The sequence below is a fragment of the Sus scrofa genome, chromosome 13, assembly GCF_000003025.6.
Source record: "Sus scrofa isolate TJ Tabasco breed Duroc chromosome 13, Sscrofa11.1, whole genome shotgun sequence".
NCBI classification, from domain to species: domain Eukaryota; kingdom Metazoa; phylum Chordata; class Mammalia; order Artiodactyla; family Suidae; genus Sus; species Sus scrofa.
In genome coordinates, this window is record NC_010455.5 from 147,106,156 (window position 1) to 147,129,199 (window position 23,044).

Here is a 23,044-nt window from a genome sequence, read left to right on the forward strand (position 1 = left end):
CGATGTGGGTCAGAATCCCCTGGGGAAGTTCTTTGAACCACCACCCACCAGGGTGATTCTGATGACCCCCTAATGTTGTGAGACTACTATTTGATAATTACTACAGAACTTAGGGCTCTGGAGAGCAAAATAATCCAGACTTCTAAATTGGTCATGTGTGTCAGAGCTGTTTCTTTCCCCAGCTTGGACAAGTCTCCCAGACAGATGACGTCAGTGCAAATGGAGAGGAGTCTTGTTATAATCTGCATTCTCACTGGCTGAGAAAACTTTCTGAAACCCTCAGGGACTGATGGTAGGAATGGAGACTGGAGCAGTTATCCTGGAAAGCAATTTGGCTGTACTTGGAGAAGTGTTAATGTGCCTACACCCTGTGACTAGCCATCTCTCTGTGGAATCTACACCCCAGAGAAACTCAGGCACAGGTCCATTGAGAGATGTACACATGGGTGTTCTATGCCCCACTGGATATGGGGATGAATTATAATGATGATGGCTAACATTGCTGGATACTTATGTATGCTCCGTACTTTATATGTTCTCAGTACTCTACATGAATTAGGTACCATTACTATCTTGGTTTTGGGAATGAGAACACTGAGGTATGGGGAGGTGGAGTAAATGGGCTAAGTTCATATATTTATTAAGTGGGAATGATGCCAAAAAGTCTGGTTCATGAGTGTACACTTAATCATTATGCTTTACTTTCTACCTCTTTGTCCATCACTGGGGAATGAATGGGTGAATGCGGAAAATTGTTCATCAAGCATAAGAGCAAGCCTTAAAAGCATAGAGATGAGTGAAGAAAGAAGGAAAAGAATGACTTCCATAATCCACTGCCATATGTGTGTGTGTGTGTGTGTGTGTGTGTGTGTGTGTGTATTCACACACACATATATATACTTATATATTTACATATATATTTTTATTTTTAAGTAATTTAATTTTATTTCCCCAATACATTATTTTTTTCCTACTGTACAGCATAGTGACCCAGTTACACATACATGTGAGAAAAAAGAATGCATATATATTTTTAAATGTGTAAAGAGATGATATGGCTTCATGAAACTTCATATGTATTAATATACACACACATCCAAGTACATACTAGTATCTGGGGTGGGGGTAAGTAAGTAAGGGACAGGGGTGAAAAGGAAATGTATAAAAATATAAATAAGAAAAAACCTAACAAAATGAGAGAAGGTCTTTCTCAGAGTGGTGACGATTGAGGGCCATGAATTGAGAAGAGGCTTAACTCTGCTCTTCTTCTGAGGCTCGTATTTCTCCTCCATAATTCCCTTCATGAAATTGAATGTAAAGCTCCATCCCACTTCCGGAAGAATCAGAACAGGCAAGTTCGTTCTCATTCTCTTTCTCAGGGTACTCCTGTGCCCCCAACTGCCACCCCTACCCTTTGGGAGCAGCAGCCCTGAAATATATGAGCATTCTGCCCAGTGTTTTACCCCACCTTGAGAAGCAGGTTTACTACCCCACATTTTATGGATGAAAAGAGAAACAATTCTGAGAGGTAGTGACCTGCACTTCATCTTGTGTGCTCGGTACTTTACAGGTTTGGCGGAACTGGCACTTTACCCAAGTCATGATGGAGAGCTTTCACCTTGTGGTTTACAGCATACCCACTGACACCATCCTAGCAACCACAAGTTTCTTCTGTAGAAGCCACTGTTTCTAAGAATCAGAGGAATTTCCATGGTATTGTTTGTTCTTGCTTCCATTTTTTTTTCTTTTTTGGCCTCCCCCTGACATATGGGGTTCTAGGTCAGGGATCAGACCTGAGTCACAGTTGCAGCAGCACCGCCAGATCCTTTAACCCACTGTGCCGGGCCAGTGATGGTGTAGCAGGGACACTGCTGATCCCATTGCACCACAGCAGGAACTCCTCCATGGTATTATTTGGTGTATAGTCCTCAAAGTAAGGACTATACATTCAGGGATGATAATAGCATTATTTTAATTAAATCTTTCCTAGGGTTACACAGGAATAAGGCATTATTGCAAACCTTTTAAGAAAAGTATTTATTTGCATTTCACACATCTCTGGTGGTGGCTGACCCTAACACTTGGTTTTGTTAGGACCTGCCCACACCTCCAAGGAAGGCTTGTCTTGCAAATGAGCATCATTCAGTCTGTTATTGTTGGAGCATCTCAAAATGTGAATCCCAGGTTCTCTAAATGAGTTAAATATGGACATAGCTCACATTACTGCATATCATTATTTCCTATTCAGATGGAGAATTAATTCATAATAAATGCTATATTCAGACAGACTTCAAAGAGTGATTCAACAGGCCATTATTTGGCAAATGCACAGTAACTATAAAAATGCAGTTACCTCATTCATCCTGTTTTCAGTCATGTTAGCATGAGAATTGAGCTTCTTTCAACCCTTGATGGTTTTATTCTCATAGCACTTATTTATAATCTGCCCAGTGTCTATCTGACACTGACAGAAGAGACAGCTCTGATCAGGGGAAAAACTGGCTGTGAAACTGACTGCTCAAAGGTATGTGGGAATACACATGCAGGACTGTGAAGCCCAAACTGTGGTTGCTGGTTAGAGTGGGTTCTTCATAAATCATGTGAAGAGGCTGTATTGGGGCAAAGTGTGGGGGCGGTTTGGAGACTCAGAAGGGAAGAGGCGAGAAGGCTGAATAACCTAGCCCAAGCTGTGAAGTCAGGAATGAAAGGTGAAGTGGATGCAGAGGAGAAGAGGATGAAGAAAGCCTGAGAAGGGCATGCCTGAAGAGGAGTGGAGGCATAGCATAGGAGATTAGGGTGGCCAGGCTTGGCCTCCAACTGTGAGACTTAGTAGGGCACGGCTGAAACTGGGTCTCCTACTGACTCTAGGTCTGAGAGCCTGAGCTCATAGTCTTCTGGGAGAGGCTTCTTGAATGTGTGCTCTCAGCTCTCTTTAATCTCTTAGAGGCAGAAAGGGGTCCCCTGGGCAGCAAAGCAATTGTCTGTGGCAGCAGCTGTCAGGATGCTCAGATACTGGCAGTGCATGGAAAGATACCTCAAATGCACAGAGCACTCTTCTCCCTGAGCCTTGTCACAAACTGTTCCTGTCACCTGGATAATCCTCCAGTTCCTCTTCAGCTCCCCAGACCTGCACTGTCCAAAATGCTGGCTGCTAGCCACATGTGCCCTTAAAACAGAGAGGTACTCTAAGTATGAAACACACACAGCCTTTCAAAACCAAGTATTTAAAAAAGTGAACCCTCGTTAATAATTATTTGTATATTTAGTACATGTGGAAATAATATTTGGAGTATATCAGTTTAAAGAAAATATAACATTAAAATGAATTTACCTCTTCTTACTTTTTCGTATGTGGCTACCAGAAAATTCTACTCACCTATGTGACCCCCTACTCTGTCTACTGGACAGCCCTGTCCTATTTCATGTATACTTTGGCTACACAGCATAATGGCCAAGTTTCCAAGCTTTGGAGCCAGACTGCTGTTCAAGTCCTGATTCAGATCTTGACACTTCATAGCAAGTGACTGGAGTGAGCTAACACGCCTCGTTTTTCTCCTAACAGTGCCTGTCTCACCAGGAACTGCAAGGCCCAGATGTAGTCTGCTGCTGCCTTTAGGCTTTCTCCTATGCTCTGCCACCCAAGTCCTCCTCTAGCAGGCCCTGACTCTCTTTCAAGGTGTGTTAAATTATTTCATTAATTCAGAGTTTCTCAAAGTTGCAAATGACTAACTCTTCAGTGTGAAGTAGGAGATAGATGGGTCCCAGGCTGAGTAACTATAGTCTGTTCCCTGTGGACAGGTAACTTCAAAATAAAGGTTATGGCAGGAGCAAGGAAGAGCTACGTACTGGTTGGATAAAAGATAGAGACCATCTATTTTCATTCTTGAGGTCAAGGAGATCTCCGGAACAGAACTACACTTTCACTGAAAGGTTCCTCAGAGAAAGGAGGGGCACCAGACATCCTGTCAACGTCCCATAAACCCTGTGCTAGAATCCAACCTGGCTAAAGGATGCTCGCGCACACAGGAAAGGGCCTTGAGTCAGGTCAAATGTGGGTTCAAGGCCAGACAAAGCAAGACGATTGGCCAGAGGAAGCCCAGAAAGACTGTCCCCATATAAGTGACTTTAATGACGTCCAAAGCATGAGTCACTCCTTTTCCTCTCTGGCTCTTTCTGTCTGTCTTTCCCTCTTCTCCCACCACAGCCCCCACCATGGGAGCCTGCCTATGCTTTCTCCACACCTAGCTTCTCTCTCTTCTCTCTTAATAAACACTTATTTGCCTCACTATCCTCAGTCTCTGCTGAATTCTTCCTCCAAAGGGACATGTTCTGGGAACCTACATCAAGCAGTTAGGGCTCAGCATTCTCATTATGCACCAACCTGAGACAATTGCCCTCCTGATCTTTCTGCCAGTACCCAGGCATCCTGGAGGGGATGATGTTCTCCCTCCCAGGCAGGTACAGAATTTTAAGTCATCTGGCCAAGTCACCTTCACACAGGTGTCACATCTCATAGTCACAGCAAGGCAGTTCTCTTTTAGGGTTTATATGGTGGGAGGTGAGGTTCTGCATGGTTTATAAGTAAATATTTGTATTGACCTCTGATCCATTCAGAAAAATACAAAACTCATAGTCAAATAGATAAGAGTTTAAAAAGTGAAATGTTTGTAACCTTCATAAAATCAAGAAATAGGACATGAAAAATTATCCAAATGCCTCCCCTCACTACCACCCCCACCCCGGTCCCAGGTGTCCTTCTCAGTCAATTTCCTTCCCCTGAAAATAACCTCTATCTTGTCAGGGATAATTATAGATCGTTTTTGCCAGTTCAACTTTATATACATGAAATTGTACTCTCGTGTTGGACTTCTTTCACTCAATATTACATTTGTGAGATTCATCCACATTGTTATGTTAGCAGTTGACTGTTCACTATTATTGCTGAATAATATTCCATTCCTATAAATTTATCATAATTTGCTTACTCATTCTATTATTAATGGATGTTCAGGCTGTTGTGAGCAATACTGCTACAATATTCTTGTGCACTAAGGTGTGGAATTTGGGGGATATAGGATATGCATATGGACAGTTATAGTAGATACCTCTAAACCCACTTCCAAAATGTTTATACCAATTTCCACTCCCAACAAAATGTATGAGAATTCCAGATGTTCCATACATTTGCCAACACCCCTACCCCTCCACCCTACATCCTCTATCCAAAATGGAAAAGCAATTTAAAACTGCTTTTTGATTGACCAGTCAACTTCTGAGCAAGACGTTTAATAGCTCCTGCCCAAGAGAAGCCCCTTGTTTTCACTTCAGCCCGTGGTGAAGGTGATCAGGCCCTTTTCTTTGTAGGGTCCTTATAATTCTAACACCCCATTTTCCTTCCTCCTACCCCATGGCCTTCCACCTGGTAGGTCCAGTGAGCTACTTCCTTCTTGGCTAGAGCTCTCTGCATACTTCAGGGTGAGCAAGTCTAGTGTGTGGTCCGGGGGGAAGGCAGAAGGGGTCTTCATAAGTCAAACCTCATGGGAAATTGCAAACAGGGGCTCAGAGAGAGCATGGAAAGGCTCTCTGAGATGACCTGGGGGAGCCAGGCTGGGAAATGAGGGGCATTCCTTTTTTTTTCCTTTTCTAGGGCTGCGCCTTCGGCATATGGAGGTTCCCAGGCTAGGGGTCTAATCGGAGCTGTAGCCACCGGCCTAAGCCAGAGCCAGGGCAACTCGGGATCTGAGCCATGTCTGTGACCTATACCACAGCTCATGGCAATGCTGGATCCTTAACCCAATGAGTGAGGCCAGGAATCGAACCCACAACCTCAAGGTTCCTAATCATATTCGTTAACCACTAAGCCACGATGGGAACTCCGAGGGGACATTCCTTTGAAATGATCCTTCATAGCATAAAAGCGTTTCCACTGCTATTGCACAAAGAGAGGGACAAAAGCCCACCCCTGGTTGTTTGCAATCCAATCAGACCAGGAGACAAGGATACAGACAGTAGGTTCCTGATAAAACCAATCTCATGTTTACCTAGCCCTTTCTACTTTAATATGCTTTTATGCCATGACCTCATCTAATCCCTAGAAGGATCCTTGTGAGGTCAAGAAGGCACATGCAGAAGGGTCTATTTTACAGTCATTCAAGCTGAAACCTAGAGAGGCCAAATAACTTGTTCAAATTAGTTCAGGTAAATGACAACAGGCCCAGGACCAGAATTCAAGTCTCTATATTTCTAGACCAGTGTTTTTCTACTGGACCTTGTTGCCTCCATAACAAGGGTCACTAAAATTTAAATCAATGCCTCCTGATAACTCTCTAAGTGCCAAGTATTTTACTGTATGTTAGGGAACATATGGAGATTACTGTCCTCAAGGAATAGACTAGTAGACAAGATAAGAATATTAAAACCCTCCTACTGAAATATAACATATGCACAGGAAATGCACAAATCACAAGTGTTCGGCCTAATGAACTATCACAAAGTGAACACACCCATGAAATCACCACCTAGCTCAAGAAGTAGAACAATATGGGAAACTCAGTAGCCCTCTTTGTACCTCTGGGATTAGAGTGTTAACTATAAAATACATTATAAGGCAAACCAAAATTAGGCTAAACGGTTATAGAAATTAAACTTTCAGAGGGTAACAAATGAAACAAAGGTCAGTGAAGGAGGTTTCCCAGGTGAGGTGGCTCGATCAGATGCCTGGTGAGGGTAACTCACGGGAAGGTGTCCTAGGAGAGGGGACAAGGGGAAGCAATGGCAGGAGAGAAGCTCAAAGAACAGGAAGGAAGCTCCCTCTTAGCCCTATAGGAAGAGGAGGGGCTAAGAAGGGCCTGGGCAGTCCCAGAACTGTGGGGACCTAGGGAGACACTGCAGCCCCCCACCCACATTGACAGCAGGGCAGTAATGTCTCCATGGCTCAGTGTTTTTCAGTTCCCCTCCCTGCAACACTCAACCTCATTCTCACACTCTCTCTGTGGGGTTTTCATGTTGGCAAGAAAATGCAGAAAAGGTAGAGTGTACCCGAATAAGGAAAGTTAGAAGAGATGCTTGTGGCTTAAGCTCAGCTGCCTAGATGACAGCTTCTCTAAGGTACCGTTTGAGATCAAACACAGGGTGAGAAAACCACACACATACACTTCTTGCACCATTTAGAGAGAACCGAGCAGTGGACATGGTTTAATCAGACACCTCCTTAGGAGGGATTGTTGCAGTATTTGCAGAACAAGTGATACAGATGACCAAGAACACTAAACTCGGGCTTTCTCATGGTTTTTTGGTTTTTTTTTAATGGCCACACCTGTGACAGATGGAAGTTCCCAGACTAGAGGTAAAATCAGAGTTGCAGCCACAGGTCTACACCACAGTCACAGAAACACCAGATCTGAGCCACATCTGTGACCTATGCTGCCACTTGCAGCAAAGCCTAATCCTTAACCCAGTGAGTGAGGACAGGGGTCGAACCTGCATCATCATGGAGACTATATCAGGTCCTTAACCTGCTGAGACACAACAGGAACTCCTCGTATTTGAATTTTAACTGAGTATTATTTAACCTAAGACTGGAGGATTTCATCTATGTATGATTTTATTCATCTAAATATCCCAAAGCAGAGACTCTACAATAGGAAGCAATGTAAAGAGTAGGTGGTTAATCACTCCTTCATTAACTGTTTACACTCAGCCTAGGAAAGAAGAAGTCTCTGGGTGTTCTTGATCTTCTTTCTGTAGACATCTACTTGTACTGGTATTTTGCAAGACTCCTTCAGGTTCAGGGTGGAGCCTATGGCATTTATACTAAAGGAAGCAGATGAGGAATTTTTAGGCATTTATGAGTGTGATGTTAGGGATAGAAAATGTGTATGTAGGATGTGGTGTGGTGTGTGTGTATGAGTTTGGCAGAACTGTGAAGGACTAGTCTATTTTTGGTACTTGCCCAAGTACCTACATTTCCCTATCATTACCCTACTTTCCCCAAACTTCCTCTTTCAAGGTCCCAGTATCAGGCAACTTTCACACTAATCCAAGTTCCTATCCCAAGGGTTTTTAAAGATTTCTGATTTTGACTATGGAAAAAAATTTACAAAGACACACATGCACAATTTTTTTAAAGTTCATGAAATATTATCTGTACCTGTACAATCTATTTCATTCTTTGATATTTTCTATTTTATTTTATTCTTTCATTAAAAAAATGCTGAGCTTCACCCACAAAACTAGTTTTCACAACCCTGTTTTTCATGAAATATTACTTTCATCCCAGGAAAGATATTGAGTATTGCTTTACTGTGGTTTTTGATAAGCATTAAGTTTTCACCAATGCTTCAGACTTTAATTTTTTACCCATGAACTTCATAATTAGCCTGGGTTAAGGAAAGAGGTTCTATGTAGAGCCTCAGTTTTCTTCCACCTTGGGAGGGTAGCCTCCTGGACTCGAGGGGGCTGCCCTGCACAGTGTGTGAGACAGACTTGCAGGAGGAGTGGGTGCTCTTCTAAAGCATATAAAAGTCTGATAAGAGTCAATATACATGAGATACAATAGTTTTTCCAACATTTGAATTCTGAATTATTTTATCATGTAGACATAACATCATAGTAGTTCTTTAAAACATAGTATCAATAGGACTTACCATAACCATTTTAAAAACAATATTCATGGACTTCAAGAATGAAGAAGGGCTTGCAGGCTCAAGTTCATGGTTGCCTACTCTCTTTCTAGATGGACAGTGAGACATCATTGACACAGCTGAGACTGGTAAGTAGAGACTTAAGGTGTCTTGGAAAGGGTTAAAGAAAGGCTTCTGGAGAAGGAAGTCAAGAGCTACAATGACAGGGGTCATGGCAATAGCTAAAAATAATGTTGTAATGGAAGTGTCAAGTGAGAAAGCCAAGAATGTGGAGTTCAGGTCTTAACAATGAAAAATAAGTCAAAACAAGAAGATGAAACATAGTTGAACACTGTTTCTAAACCAGTGCCATATATAAAAAAGAAAGGGGACTCTACTTTGCTAGTGACTCTGATATGTAAAAATGATCAGGTTCTTTTTTCCCCCAACTTCAATTTATTAAGCATCTGTTAAAACTGAAGGGATTTTCCCAAGGACACACAACTGGAATGAAAACCAGTTCTTTCTAATCCCAAAGGCCATGTTCTTTTCGCAAAATCCCACTGACCTCCAAAATTATTTCCAATCTAGTAGTTTTGGTGGGGGTTTTTCCTTCCCCCTTTTCTAAAAATATTTAAATTTTTTCTAATGATCATGAATTGCTTTTATAAAGAAAAGCAAAAAAAGCAAACTCAATATACTCTGTTTTTTTAAGTACCCACCAGGGAATTAATTCCAGTCTTAGAGGAAACATTCCAACCATCTCAATTTAGTTTGCTAACACTGGTTTATTCTGTCTCTAAATATTTTTTTCATGTTGGAATGCATTCTGTATTTGAGAAGGTCCTTACTCTAATAACCACCTTCATTTGGGTGTATTGGAACCATCTTTTTAGGCTCAATTTCATTTTCTCTCTTCTCCCCATAGGCAAAACACAGCTGAACTTTCTAGCTCTTTTTTTTTTTTCCAAATTAAAATAAATTCCCCAGTGGAAGGAAGAAAGTGACTAGAGCGAAAAGCTCTCATTACTGAGGGTGAAGAGGAATCAATATAGCAGTGACTGAAGAGTTCTGATCTTTGAAATCCTACATCTGTAAGGCAGATTTCTTTTTGTAATAAAAGGGTGCTATAATAAAGTATATCTGAGTTAGTTCAGGAAGAAGGCTACAAAAACAGAGAAGTTAGGCTTGACCTCAAAATTTACCTTCTTCACAATTTTAACTGGCTTCAGTTCTGGGCCATTCTCATTGCTATCATCTTCACATGTGAATTGAGCAATCATGACTTCATGCAAGTCATGCATGAAGATGACACTTTCTTGGATTCTCTAACAGCCTCTGAGACAAACTTATATGTATGAATACACAGGAGAAAAAGGAAGCAAATGTGCCTTAACCAAACTGGTACATGTAAGCATGATAGTTTGTTCAAATGAAACCACCACCTTCTAACCAGTCCCTGCCCAACCCTGCCCCGTGGCCACTTCTCCTCCAATGTTGTCTGAACTTCTAGATTGCTTGTTTAAAAAGTTTTTATTCTGTATGTATTAGTGTGGCCCTCAAGATACAGTGGGGAGAGAACTACAAATAGTCTTATTCCAATCATTTGCTAGATGATATTTGGCATCATGAAGGGATGCGCAAAAGAGATCATCCCTTGTGGCCCAAGACTTAACTGGTTTCCCCACAGACAAAAGAGACTGAAAGCCAAGGCCCCAGACAGGTCTAAGAAGTAGATCTTTTATGGACTGAATAACAAAATGTGAGGGCACAAAGCATCTGGAAAGTGTTCCAAGAAAACCAAGCATTTGAAAACATGTATTGCCAAATGTTATTAAGCAAATATCAGAGCTGCAGTTCCACATGCATAAGAAATGCTGCCGTGGCTTCAAGTATAAGGAGAATAGCTGGAATGCATTCTAGAAGGGAAAAGTAGTCAGGGTCTGGGTAAGTCTCCCATAATCTTGTGAACTTCCTTGGCCATAAACAATCCTAAGTAAAGAAATCTCCAAATGACAACTTGGAAGCCTTCAGCATTTATGAGACAGGCTAAGGAAGAATTATGAGAGAGACTGGGAAGGGCATAAAGAGACTTACTTTGGGGGGAAGAAATGCATTGCATAGAAGGAGTAAAAACTACAGGGCACCTTCTCATCTGATGTAATGCCAGACAGGAGTTCCCACAGATAATTATTCTGAAGATATAATCATGTAGTGAATTTGTGCCCTTAGACCAATGCAATGAACAAATAAAAGCATGCATGAGGACCACAAGAATTCCAGTCATGACAACAGCAGGAAGGATCAGCCAGGAGGGCATTATCCTCTTATGCCTGCAAATGCAATTTTAAATTGGAATCTGAATGAAGATCTTTCTTGTGGGCACATCTATCCTGATTCCTCTCTGAAATACCTGGCCCTGACTGGCTGCTTTGGCAAGGTGGGCCTTGAATCAGAACAAACCTTTACTTAATTCAAAAGCTTCTCTCATTCATAATCAATTAATCTCTGTTTCTCTATTTCTCCCCTTGGTGTGCTCTAACCAAGAAGTCTTGGGCTCTGATCTCAGTTGTATCCCAGAATGGTGGTAAGACATACCACTCTGCTCAAGCCTTGCTTTTAAGCTTTACCCTTTCAAAATTATAGGAAGTTAAACCTTTTCTAATGTTTCTTGAAAAACTGAGGGACATGCATCCATAAAAGTAAAAACTTTATTTATACCTTGATGGTTATTTCTTCCTTTCTGTTTACACAGTCTTTCAGAAGTTGTTACATTAAGAAAACATTGAAGATGAATATTTTCTCAGGTCAGTCTCCCAAAGCAATAGAAATTAGAGTATGTTTTTTAAGTATGCTAACCCCTTCCCATAATTGTGTGTTTTAGCCTGATGGTCCTGTAAGTTCAAACACTTCATTACTATATTAAAATTAAGAAGAGAGACATACAAACAAACAAAAAGGGTTATTTACTTCCTAACATCCCTTGCCCACATTTTATGGTTTTGATGACTCTTTTTTATTTTTTTCTTTTTAATTTTATTTTGTTTGAAGCATGTTCATGATTAAATCTGTATGCTGGCTTATCTGAGTGACTGCTCTCTGATTGCGGTTTCCTCAGTCCTAGTTCTTCCTCTTCTTCTTCTTTTTTTTTTTTTTTCCTTTTCTTTTTTCTTCCCTTTCCTTCCTTTCTTTTCGGTTTAGAGAAGCCCCTTCAATATTTCCTTTAACCTGGGTTTTGTGTTGCTGTATTCTTTAAGTTTTTGTTTGTTGGGGAAAATTTTTATTTCCCCTTCTATTTTAAATGATATTCTTGCTGGATAGAGTATTCTAGGTTGCATATTTTTTCCTTTTAGCACTTTAAATATCTCTTGCCATTCCCTCCTGGCCTGTAGTGTTTCTGTAGAGAAATCAGCTGATATTCTTATGGGGGTTCCCTTGTAAGTAACATTCTGTTTTCTCTCGCTGCCTTTAGGATTTCTCTCGCTGCCTTTAGGATCCTCCCCATATGGCCCTGCAATCCCACTCTTGGGCATCTATCCGGACAAAACTCTACTTAAAAGAGACACATGCACCCGCATGTTCACTGCAGCACTATTCACAATAGCCAGGACATGGAAACAACCCAAATGTCCATCGACAGATGACTGGATTCGGAAGAAGTGGTATATATACACAATGGAATACTACTCAGCCATAAAAAAGGATGACATAACGCCATTTGCAGAAACATGGATGGAACTAGAGACTCTCATACTGAGTGAAATGAGCCGGAAAGACAAAGACAAATACCATATGATATCACTTATAACTGGAATCTAATATCCAGCACAAATGAACATCTCCTCAGAAAAGAAAATCATGGACTTGGAGAAAAGACTTGAGGTTGCCTGATGGGAGAGGGAGGGAGTGGGAGGGATCGGGAGCTTGGGCTTATCAGACACAACTTAGAATAGATTTACAAGGAGATCCTGCTGAATAGCATTGAGAACTATGTCTAGATACTCATGTTGCAACAGAAGAAAGGGTGGGGGAAAAAATGTAATTGTAATGTATACATGTAAGGATAACCTGACCCCCTTGCTGTACAGTAGGAAAAGAAAAAAAAAAAAGAAATTAGAGCAAAAATAAACCCATGGGACCTAATCAAACTGAAAAGCTTTTGCACAGCAGAGGAAACCCAAAAGAAAACAAAAAGACAACTTTCAGAATGGGAGAAAATAGTTTCCAATGATGCAACGGACAAGGGCTTAATCTCTAGAATATATAAGCAACTTATACAACCCAACAGCAAAAAAGCCAAAAACCCAACGGAAAAATGGGCAAAAGACCTTAAGAGACTGTTCTCCAAGGAAGATATACAGATGGCCAGCAAACACATGACAAAATGCTCAACATCGCTGATTATAAGGGAAATGCAAATCAAAACAACCAGGAGATACCACCTCACACCAGTCAGAATGGCCATCATTAATAAGTCCACAGGCAACAAGTGCTGGAGGGGTCGTGGAGAAAAGGGAACCCTCCTGCACTGTTGGTGGGAATGTAAACTGGTACAACCACTATGGAGAACAGTTTGGAGATTTCTTAGAAATCTATACATAGAACTTCCATACGACCCTGCAATCCCACTCTTGGGCATCTATCCGGACAAAACTCTACTTAAAAGAGACACATGCACCCGCATGTTCACTGCAGCACTATTCGCAACAGCCAGGACATGGAAACAACCCAAATGTCTATCGACAGATGATTGGATTCGGAAGAAGTGGTATATATACACAATGGAATACTACTCAGCCATAAAAAAGAGTGACATAATGCCATTTGCAGAAACATGGATGGAACTAGAGACTCTCATACTGAGTGAAATGAGCCAGAATGACAAAGGCAAATACCATGTGATATCACTTATAACTGGAATCTAATATCCAGCACAAATGAACATCTCCTCAGAAAAGAATATCATGGACTTGGAGAAAAGACTTGTGGCTGCCTGATGGGAGGGGGAGGCAGTGGGAGGGATCGGGAGCTTGGGCTTATCAGACACAACTTAGAATAGATTTACAAGAAGATCCTGCTGAGTAGCATTGAGAACTATGTCTAGATACTCATGTTGCAACAGAAGAAAGGGTGGGGGAAAAAATGTAATTGTAATGTATACATGTAAGGATAACTTGATCCCTTTGCTGTACAGTGGGAAAATAAAAAAAAAAAGAAAACATTGAACAGAATCTGCTTATAAAACTGTAGTTTTGCAGAGCTGAGGGTTCATAATAATAGGAAGAAAAATAACCAAATACAACATCTGAGGTAACAGAATGAAATATGGAATGGAATTAAAAGCATTAGGCGGAGTTCCCGTCGTGGCGCAGTGGTTAACGAATCCGTCTAGGAACCATGAGTTTGCGGGTTCGGTCCCTGCCCTTGCTCAGTGGGTTAAGGATCCGGCGTTGCCGTGAGCTGTGGTGTAGGTTGCAGACGCGGCTCGGATCCCGTGTTGCTGTGGCTCTGGCGTAGGCCGGTGGCTACAGCTCCGATTCAACCCCTAGCCTGGGAACCTCCATATGCCGGCGGGAGCGGCCCAAGAAATAGCAACAACAACAACAAAAGACAAAAAAAAAAAAAAAAAAAAAAAAAAAAGCATTAGGCACTTCCTTATTTTTAGACAAAATTCATTAGGTGACCTTGATTCTCATAAATTCTTGTGGTTCAGGGTCTTGGCTTAGTGGATTAATCTCGAAATCAGTATTGACAGATGTTAGTGAGATGGGGCAGACTCTTAATTAGGGAAGGATGTACAATATAGAGCTCTATATTCAACTGGTCCTTGTTTTTAGGAGTTCCTTAGCTTCATGAGAAAAAAAGATTGAAAGTAGTAATTTTTCCACAGAGCTCATTTTTTGAAAATGAATCCAAAGAATCAATGGATTCTTCAAAAGTCTTCAGAAATAATGCCTTTTGGGAATTATTTAGGATGTTAATTACTTGATACAGTGAAAAGATTTTTGGGGGAAGGGGTTTGTGCTCCACACTTCCTTAAGAGTGTTTGGCTACAGGAATCAACCAAAATTCCAAGGAACAAAAACCAAGCAGGAGGCATCACTCTCCCAGACTTCAGGCAATATTACAAAGCCACAGTCATCAAGACAGTGTGGTACTGGTACCAAAACAGACAGACCGACTAATGGCACAAAACAGGAAACCCAGAAATAAACCCAGACACCTATGGTTAATTAATCTTTGAGAAAGGAGGCAAGAACATAAAATGGGAATAAGATAGTCTTTTCAGGAAGTATTGCTGGGAAACCTGGACAGCTGCATGCAAATCAATGAAACTAGAACACACCCTCACACCAGGCACAAAAATAAACGCAAAATCACTTAAAGACTTAAATGTAAGACAAGGCACCATCAAACTCCTGGAAGAGAACACAGGAAAACACTCTCTGACATCAACCTTATAAATATTTTCTCAGGTCAGTCTCCCAAAGCAACAGAAATAAAAGCAAAAATAAACCAATGGGACCTAAGCAAACTGACGAGCCTTTGCATAGCAAAGGAAACCAAAAAGACAAGTTACAGAATGGAAAAAAATAGTTTCAAATGATGCAATGGACAAGGGCTTAATCTCTGGGATATACAAGCAACTTATACAACTCAACAGCAAAAAAGCCAAAAACCCAAAGGAAAAATGGGCAAAAGACCTTAAGAGACATTTCTCCAAAGAAGATATGCAGATGGCCAACAAGCACATGAAAAAATGCTCAACATCGCTGATTATAAGGGAAATGCAAATCAAAACAACCAGGAGATACCACCTCACACCAGTCAGAATGGCCATCATTAATAAGTCCACAAATAACAGATGCTGGAGGGGGTATGGAGAAAAGGGAACCCTCCTGCACTCTTGGTGGAAATGTGAGCTGGCACAACCACTACAGAAAGCAGTATGAAGGTACCTTAGAAATCTATACATAGAACTACCATATGACCCAGCAATCCCACTCTTGGGCATCTATCCGGACAAAACTTTCCTTAAAAGAGACACATGCACCTGCATGTTCATTGCAGCACTATTCACAATAGCCAAGACATGGAAACAACCCAAATGTCCATGGACGGATGATTGGATTAGGAAGGTGTGGTGTATACCACAATGGAATACCACTCAGCCAAAAAAAGAACGAAATCATGCCATTTGCAGCAACATGGATGCAACTAGAGACTCTCATCCTGAGTGAAGTTAAGTCACAAAGAGAAAGACAAATACCATATGATGTCACTTATATCTGGAATCTAATATAGGGCACGAATGAACCTTTCCACAGAAAAGAAAATCATGGACTTGGAGAATAGACTTGTGGTTGGCAAGGGGGAGAGGGAGGGAGTGGGGTGTATTGGGAGCTTGGGGTTAATAGATGCAGATTATTGCCTTTGGAATGGATTAGCAATGAAATCCTGCTGTGTAGTGCTGGGAATTATGTCTAGTCACTTATGATTGAGCATGATAATGTGAAAAAATAGAATGTATACATGTATGTGTAACTGGGTCACCATGCTGTAGAGTAGAAAAAAAAATGTATTGGGGAAATAACAAAAAAAAAAGTTCTGATAAAGACCACAAAAAGTATTTTCAAAGGGTCAAGTCTGACATGTCTTAACCCTTCTAATTTCCTATAAGGTCATCTCTCTGTGACATTACTCTGAGTCTACCCCAAAGGCAAAAGAAATGATAGCATTTCCTTTAACTCTGAGTGGGATTTTAGGAGAGAGGTTTTTGTTGCTGTTAAAGCTATTTACATATGCCAAGTACATCTCTAAGAGGTGATGGCATGATGTCTGCTGCTTTACTTGCATGCCACCAGTGTCCTGGATTGTCTACTTGTATACCTATTAGTACATTACAGTTAGGTGAGCAGTGGGAAGTTGTTTTTAAGTCACCAACTCCCCTCTCAATTATTTTCATATAGCAAAAGCTCAGAAGCATATTATTGCTTAGATTATTTGTAGATTCTGTATTCCACTCAGCTCCAGCCTGCAGCAAGCTGAAAATGACTCAAATAAATCCAAAGGAGTAGGACTCAAGGGATCTGTAGTGGGGTGAAAGATGCCCACTCCCCAAAAAAGATATGCCCATATCTCTATCCCTAGAGCCTATGAATAGGACTTTATTTGGAAAAAGGATCTTTGCAGATGTAATTAAGGGTTTTGAGATGATATCATCCTGGATTATCCAAGTGGGCTCCAAATCCAATAACAAGTGTCCTCGGAGAAACACAGAAGACAGGCATGCACAGTGGTCAAGGAGACATGAAGATAGAGGAAGAGGTTGGAGTGGTGCATCTACAAGTCAGGGACATTAATAACTGCAGCTGGCAACAAATATCTAGAAGAAAGACGTGGAACTGACTCTCTCTCAAAGTCTCTGGAAGGAATCAATGCTGTGAACACTTTGATTTTGGACTTCTAGCCTCCAGTATTGCAAGAGAATGAAGTCTATTGCTTTAAGCCACCGAGTTTGTGATAATTTTTTTATGACAGCAGCAGGAAATGAACACATAATCTATAGAAAGTCCAGAGAAAGTGAAGTACTTATTTTTCAAATGTGGAACAACCCTGTTGAGCTGACTGTTCCCATTCTACAGTATGGATAAGTAAAAAGGCCAAATGTAGAAGGCCACATTGTCTCACCTCCAGTGCTGTACTCCACTGAAAATTCACTCAATGAGGACCTCCTGTTTCTGAGTCCTGGTCCAGTTTCACCTTGGACAAGTCTCTCTTTCTGCCTGACTTCAACTTTCTTGTTAAAAAAATGGAGTCACTCTTATTCCACTCCATATACCTCACAGAAGCATATGAAACAGGATGGAGGAGCATGAGTTGGTAAAAGGGGTGTATGTGAGAGGGAATAATCAGGGCAGCACAATTTGAAGCCTGGCTAGCAAAGCACTGAATGGTCAAAGACATCTAGATATAGCGGTAGCCTTCCACCAGGGGCTTGAAATTCCCAGATAATTTTGGAGAAGGGGCACTTACTCATTAATTTTCCAGACAGACCCAAATCAAAGCTCATATACCACTGCACTTATATGAGGAATTAACAGTCTTCAGCTGACGATACAGCTGTGTCAGCTAGAGTGCCTGCAGCTGAACCAATATAAACTGCAACCTAGAATACTGTAATTGTCTACTCTGAAAGAACATCAGTCCCAAGAGAGGCCACCTGGGGCCTTGTGCTCTCACATGGAAGGTTAGAACTTTCACTTGGGCCCTATGAATTGAGCCATCCTTGCTGTTCCACAGCCAGCTTGTGCCCAAGCAGCTATTGTGTGAAGTGATAGGGATGCTGCAGAGCCTTCCCTTACTAATCCTAAAGGTTGGGGTGTAGGAGCACCCAGGAGCCAGATGGTTCTGAGTCCCTGCAAGAAGCCCATTCCAGCCCTTGTCCCAGGGCCAGGGAGTTATGAAAGTGGACTAAACATTTCCCTGATCACCCAGTTTGTGGCAATCTGTTAACACAACTTAGGTTTCTGAAAGATACACTCCACAGAACATTCACTGCAAATGAACAGAGGTCTGTGAAGCAGGCAAAGCTTATCCCATACAGCCCCTCCCAGCACAGGATCTAGCTTCTGATAATCCAGGTAGAATCCAGGCTCTGCCTTTATTCACTGTGGGACATAACTTTTCTCAGTTTCAGTTTCCTCATTTGTAAAATAATACCATCTAACACAGGGTATTGTTGTAAACATTAAATCCAATAATACAAATGAGAGCCTTAGTACTGGAAGGCGTAAGGGCATGGTAAATACTTGAAAAAGTTATCTTTAAAAAAACTAACAAACACAAAAGGGCCTGAGTTCTGTGTCTTTTTTTTTCCCCTTTCCTTTTTTGGTGTCTTACTACAGAGCTCACTGTCTTAAACCTTTCAACACACACATTTCTGATATCCCCAGACTTATTTCCCCTAACAACACTGTATACCCCAGACAAAGAAATAAAATACCCTTCCCTTTTTTATTTCCTTTGAAGGGGATATTGTTAAGGCCATTCCTTCATCTCTTTGACACTCATCCTTCCTCTACATGCTGACTTTTTCTTACTGTAAGACCATGTTCAACCGGTCAGGAGGGACAGACCAAGAATGCCAGGGAGTTAATGACCCTGGGAATAGCTCTGGGCTACTAGTAGGAGATAGTGTGTAATGTTAATGGTCTAAATGCTCCAGTAAAAAGGCAGAAATAGACAGAATGGCTTTTAAAGAGAACAGGAGTTCCCGTTGTGGCGCAGCGGAGACGGGTCTGACTAGGAACCAGAGGGTTGTGGATTCGATCTCTGCCCTTGCTCAGTGGGTTAAGGATCCGATGTTGCCGTGAGCTGTGGTGTAGGTCGCCAACATGGCTCGGATCTGGCATTGCTGTGGCTGTGGTGTAGACTGGCAGCAACAGCTCCGATTAGACCCCTAGCCTGGGAACTTCCATATACCTGGAGTGTGGCAAAAAACAAAAACAAAAAATTAAAAACATTTTTTAAAAGAAAGCAAAGAGGCAAGCCATCAGATTGGATAAAATGTTTGCAACACATACATTTAATGAAGAACAGATTTTGCCTCCCCAAATGTGCCTTTGTGACATACTGATTATTTTAAGCTGTTTTTTTTTTTTTAAAGAAATGAAAGACACAAGTGAAACTGAAAACTGAGAAGTCACCCTTTCCAAAGAAACATTTACATTTATCAAGGTGTTTCCCTCCCCCTATCAAGAAGAAATCTAAATCTCTAGAAAGTTTTATCAATGAAGAAGACATGAATTTAAGTCTTACTTTTGTTGTGCTTTTCCTGATAATTCCCAGAACCGACCCCCCACTCCAAAATCTTCTGTCTTTAGATGAAGCTGGTATTTACAGCGATGACTTTGACCACTTTGGAGAGTTACTCAGTTATCCTGGGTTTCTCCCTTATATATATAGAAAGTATACCTGTTAAATTTTTGTTTGCTTTTCTATTAATCTATTTTATATTAATTATTAAATCAGCCAAAGAACCTGGAAGGGAAGAAAACTTTTCTACCCCATACTTGCAAAGGACTTGTTTCCAAAATACATAATCTTAGTTATTTTTACAATACTTTTGACACAAAATGTGTGAATTTTTTCCACACCAATAACCAGTTCTCCAACTCTCTGGACACCAGTTATGTGTCCTAAAATCCAATTCTTACGTAGCTACCCAGAGTTAGTGTCATATTTCTCAAGTTTAAGGGCTCAGTCCTACAAAACTGCACTAACTTCCGACATCAGTCACTGCAAAATCTAAGGTTGTCACCTGCACTTCCGACCAGCTGGCTCTAATTGGGAGTTCCTACTGTTTGTTTCAAGGAGAATTATGCTCAGAGCTTGAGATTGTCTTTGCCAATATTTTATTTAACACAGATTCATTGTGGGAGCTATAATAATTTCACGACCCAATAACCTTCAGGACGTGTATCTTAGTCAATAAAGAAATAACATACTTCAAACTAATAAGAGCTTAATCACATCACTTTTCTAAAACTGCACAGAACCCTGGGGCCCTCCTGGGTACAGAACCTTTCTGTGTTCCCCGTTTCTTGTTTGTAGGAAATAGGCTTCATTCAGCCTCCTTGATCTCCCCTGAGTTCCAAAGGTAGCTTCAAACAGTTGTTTATCAGGGAAGGGAAGAAACAGAGAAACAAAGGAGGAATGGTCAGGAAACAAGAGTGTAGCAATGGCCACGGTCCTGGTTTCTCCTCAAGGAATATACATAGCAATATCCTTGAGTTCTCTGTAGGAACTAAGGCCCCTCATCTAGGTGAAAGATGGTAACATCAGACTGAGCACAGGATTCCTGGAATGCCACCCTGTTACCTCATCACCACCAGTCAGGAGGTAGTCTGGACACAGTGGAAGATAACAAAGACTCTGATTCCCTTCCCAAATGATTCTCCCTTTAAAAACTTTCTTGAGCAAGAAGAATGTTCATAGTTGGTGTTTAGATATGGGTCTGCCTTTTCCCTAGGTTGCTGGCCTCCTGAATAAAGTAATCTTTCCTTTCCAACCAACACTTGTTTCTCAAGTATTGGCTTTTGAACAGTGAGCGGCCAAAGCTGAGTTGAGTAAAATTCAGGCAAGGTGGGGATGAAAGGAGCAAAGACCTAATTTTGTTGAGGTGTATCCTTCTATGAATTGGTTCTCCAAGAGCTGGCTTAGCCAACCAAGAGCTGAAGTCCAGCTACCTACACAAGAGCAAAAGTCCCGTATTGTGTCAACTGATGAAAAATGTACAACCTAAAAGCTGCAAGTTAATTTTTTTAACTTGAAGTATAATTGATTTATATTGTGTTAGTTACAGATGTATGTCAAAGTGATTCAGTTATATTTTTTCAGACTATATCCCATTATAATTACAAGACACTGAACACAGTTCCCCGAGTCATACAGTAAACCCTTGCCTCTCAATTTTATGTAATTTGTATCTGTTAATCCCATACTCCTAATCTGTCCCTCCTTCCCTCCCTCCTTCCTTCCCTCCCTCCCCCCCGCTTCCTTTTGGTAACCATAAATTTGTTTTCTATGTCTGTGAGTCTGCTTCTGTTTTGTATATAGGTTCACTTGTATTATATTTTAGACTCCACATATGAGTGATATAGCATTTGTCTTTGATTTACTTCAATATTATCTAGGTTCATCCATGTTGCTGCAAGTACTCTTTTTTTATAGTATTCTCCTATTTAAGCAATATTTTATTCTTTTATGACTAATATTCTTGTGTGTATATATGTGCCACATTTTCTTAAACCAATTATCTGAAGCTAGGCAGTTGAGTTGCTCCCATGTCTAGGTTACTGTAAACAGTGCTGCTGTGACCACTGGGGTGCATGAATCTTTTCAAGTAGGAGTTTTCACTTTTTCTGGGAACCAGGAGTGGGATTTCTGGATCATATGGTAGTTAGTTCTATTTTTAGTTTCTTAAGGAAACTTCATACAATTTTCCATAGGAGCTGCACCAATTTACCTTCCCAACAATAGTGTAGGAGGGTTGGCTCCCTTTTCTCCACACCCTCTCCAGCATTTATTATTTGTAGACTTTTTGATGACAGTCATTCTGACTGCTATGAGGGGAGACCTCATTGTGGTATTGATTTGCACTTTTCTAATAATTAGCAATGTTGACTGTTTTTTCACGTGCCTGGTGGACATCTGTATATCTTTGGAAAAATGTCTATTTAGATCATCTGTTCTTTTTTTTATTGGATTTTTTGGTTTTTTGCAAATTGAGTTGCATGAGCTGTTTGCATATTTTGGATATTAACCCCTTGTCAGTTGCATCATTTGCAAATATTTTTTCCAATTCCATGGGTTGTCTTTTCATTTTGTTGAAGGTTACCTTTGCTGTGCAAAAGCTTCTAAGTTTAATTAGGCCCCATTTGTTTATTTTGGCTTTTATTTCTTCTGCCTTTCTTGCTCTAAGAAAATATTGCTTAATTTTTGTCAGAGAACATTTTGCCTATATTCTCTTCAAGAAGTTATAAGATGTCATGTTTTATATGTTGGTCTTTAAAACATTTTTAGTTTATTTTTGTATATGGTGTCAGTGAGTGTTCTAATTTCATTGTCTTACATGTAGATTTCCAGCTTTTCCAATACCACTTCTTGAAAAAACTATCTTTTTTCCATTGTATATTCTTGTCTCCTTTGACCATAGGTACATAGGTTTATCTGTTTCTTCTTGACTCAGTCTTGGCAGGCTGTATATTTCCAAAAATCTTCCATTCCTTCCAGGTTGTCAAATGTATTGGCATATGACTGTTCATAGAATTGTCTTATGATTTTTTGTAGATCTCTGGTATTGATAGTTATTTCTTCACCTTTATTTCTTATTTTGCATATTTCGGTCCTCTCTCTTTTCTTCATGGTGAGACTGGTTAGAGGTTTATTGATTTTGTCTATCTTTTAAGAAAACAAGTTCTTAGTTGTATTAATGTTTTCTAATATGTTTTTGGTTTCTATTTTATTTTCTCTCTAATCTTTATTATTTATTTTCTTCTGCTAATTTTAGGCTTTGTTTCCTCTTATTTTTCAAATTGTTTTAGGTGGTAGGTTTGGTTTCCTCCAAAGATTTTTCTTATTTCTTGAGCGAGGCCTCTATTACTATGAACTTCCCTCTTAGAACTGCTTTTGCTCTTTCCCATATATTTTGTAAGGTTGTATTTTCCTTTCATTGTTGACCCATACTGCTTTTTTTTTTAAAGTAGCATGTTGTTTAGCCTCCATGTGTTTGTTCTATTCCTATTTTTCTTTTTGCGGTTGAATTCTAGTTTTTGGACTATTGCGGTGAGAAAAAAATTCTTGAAATAATTTCCATCCTCTTAAATTGAGACTTTTTTGTGACCTAGTATGTAGTTTGT

The 23,044-nt window shown here is 40.4% G+C and overlaps 1 long non-coding RNA gene across 2 annotated transcripts; it reads left to right on the top strand.

The window, feature by feature from the left end:
- LOC106505808 lies at window positions 977-12,122 on the top strand. 2 transcript variants are annotated; one of them, XR_001300575.2, is made up of 5 exons: window positions 977-2,524; window positions 3,563-3,676; window positions 8,735-8,770; window positions 11,377-11,428; window positions 12,094-12,122. It is a non-coding gene; the product is annotated as an uncharacterized LOC106505808 (long non-coding RNA). The 2 variants fall into 2 exon arrangements; XR_002337901.1 differs by having other exon boundaries at window positions 977-3,676.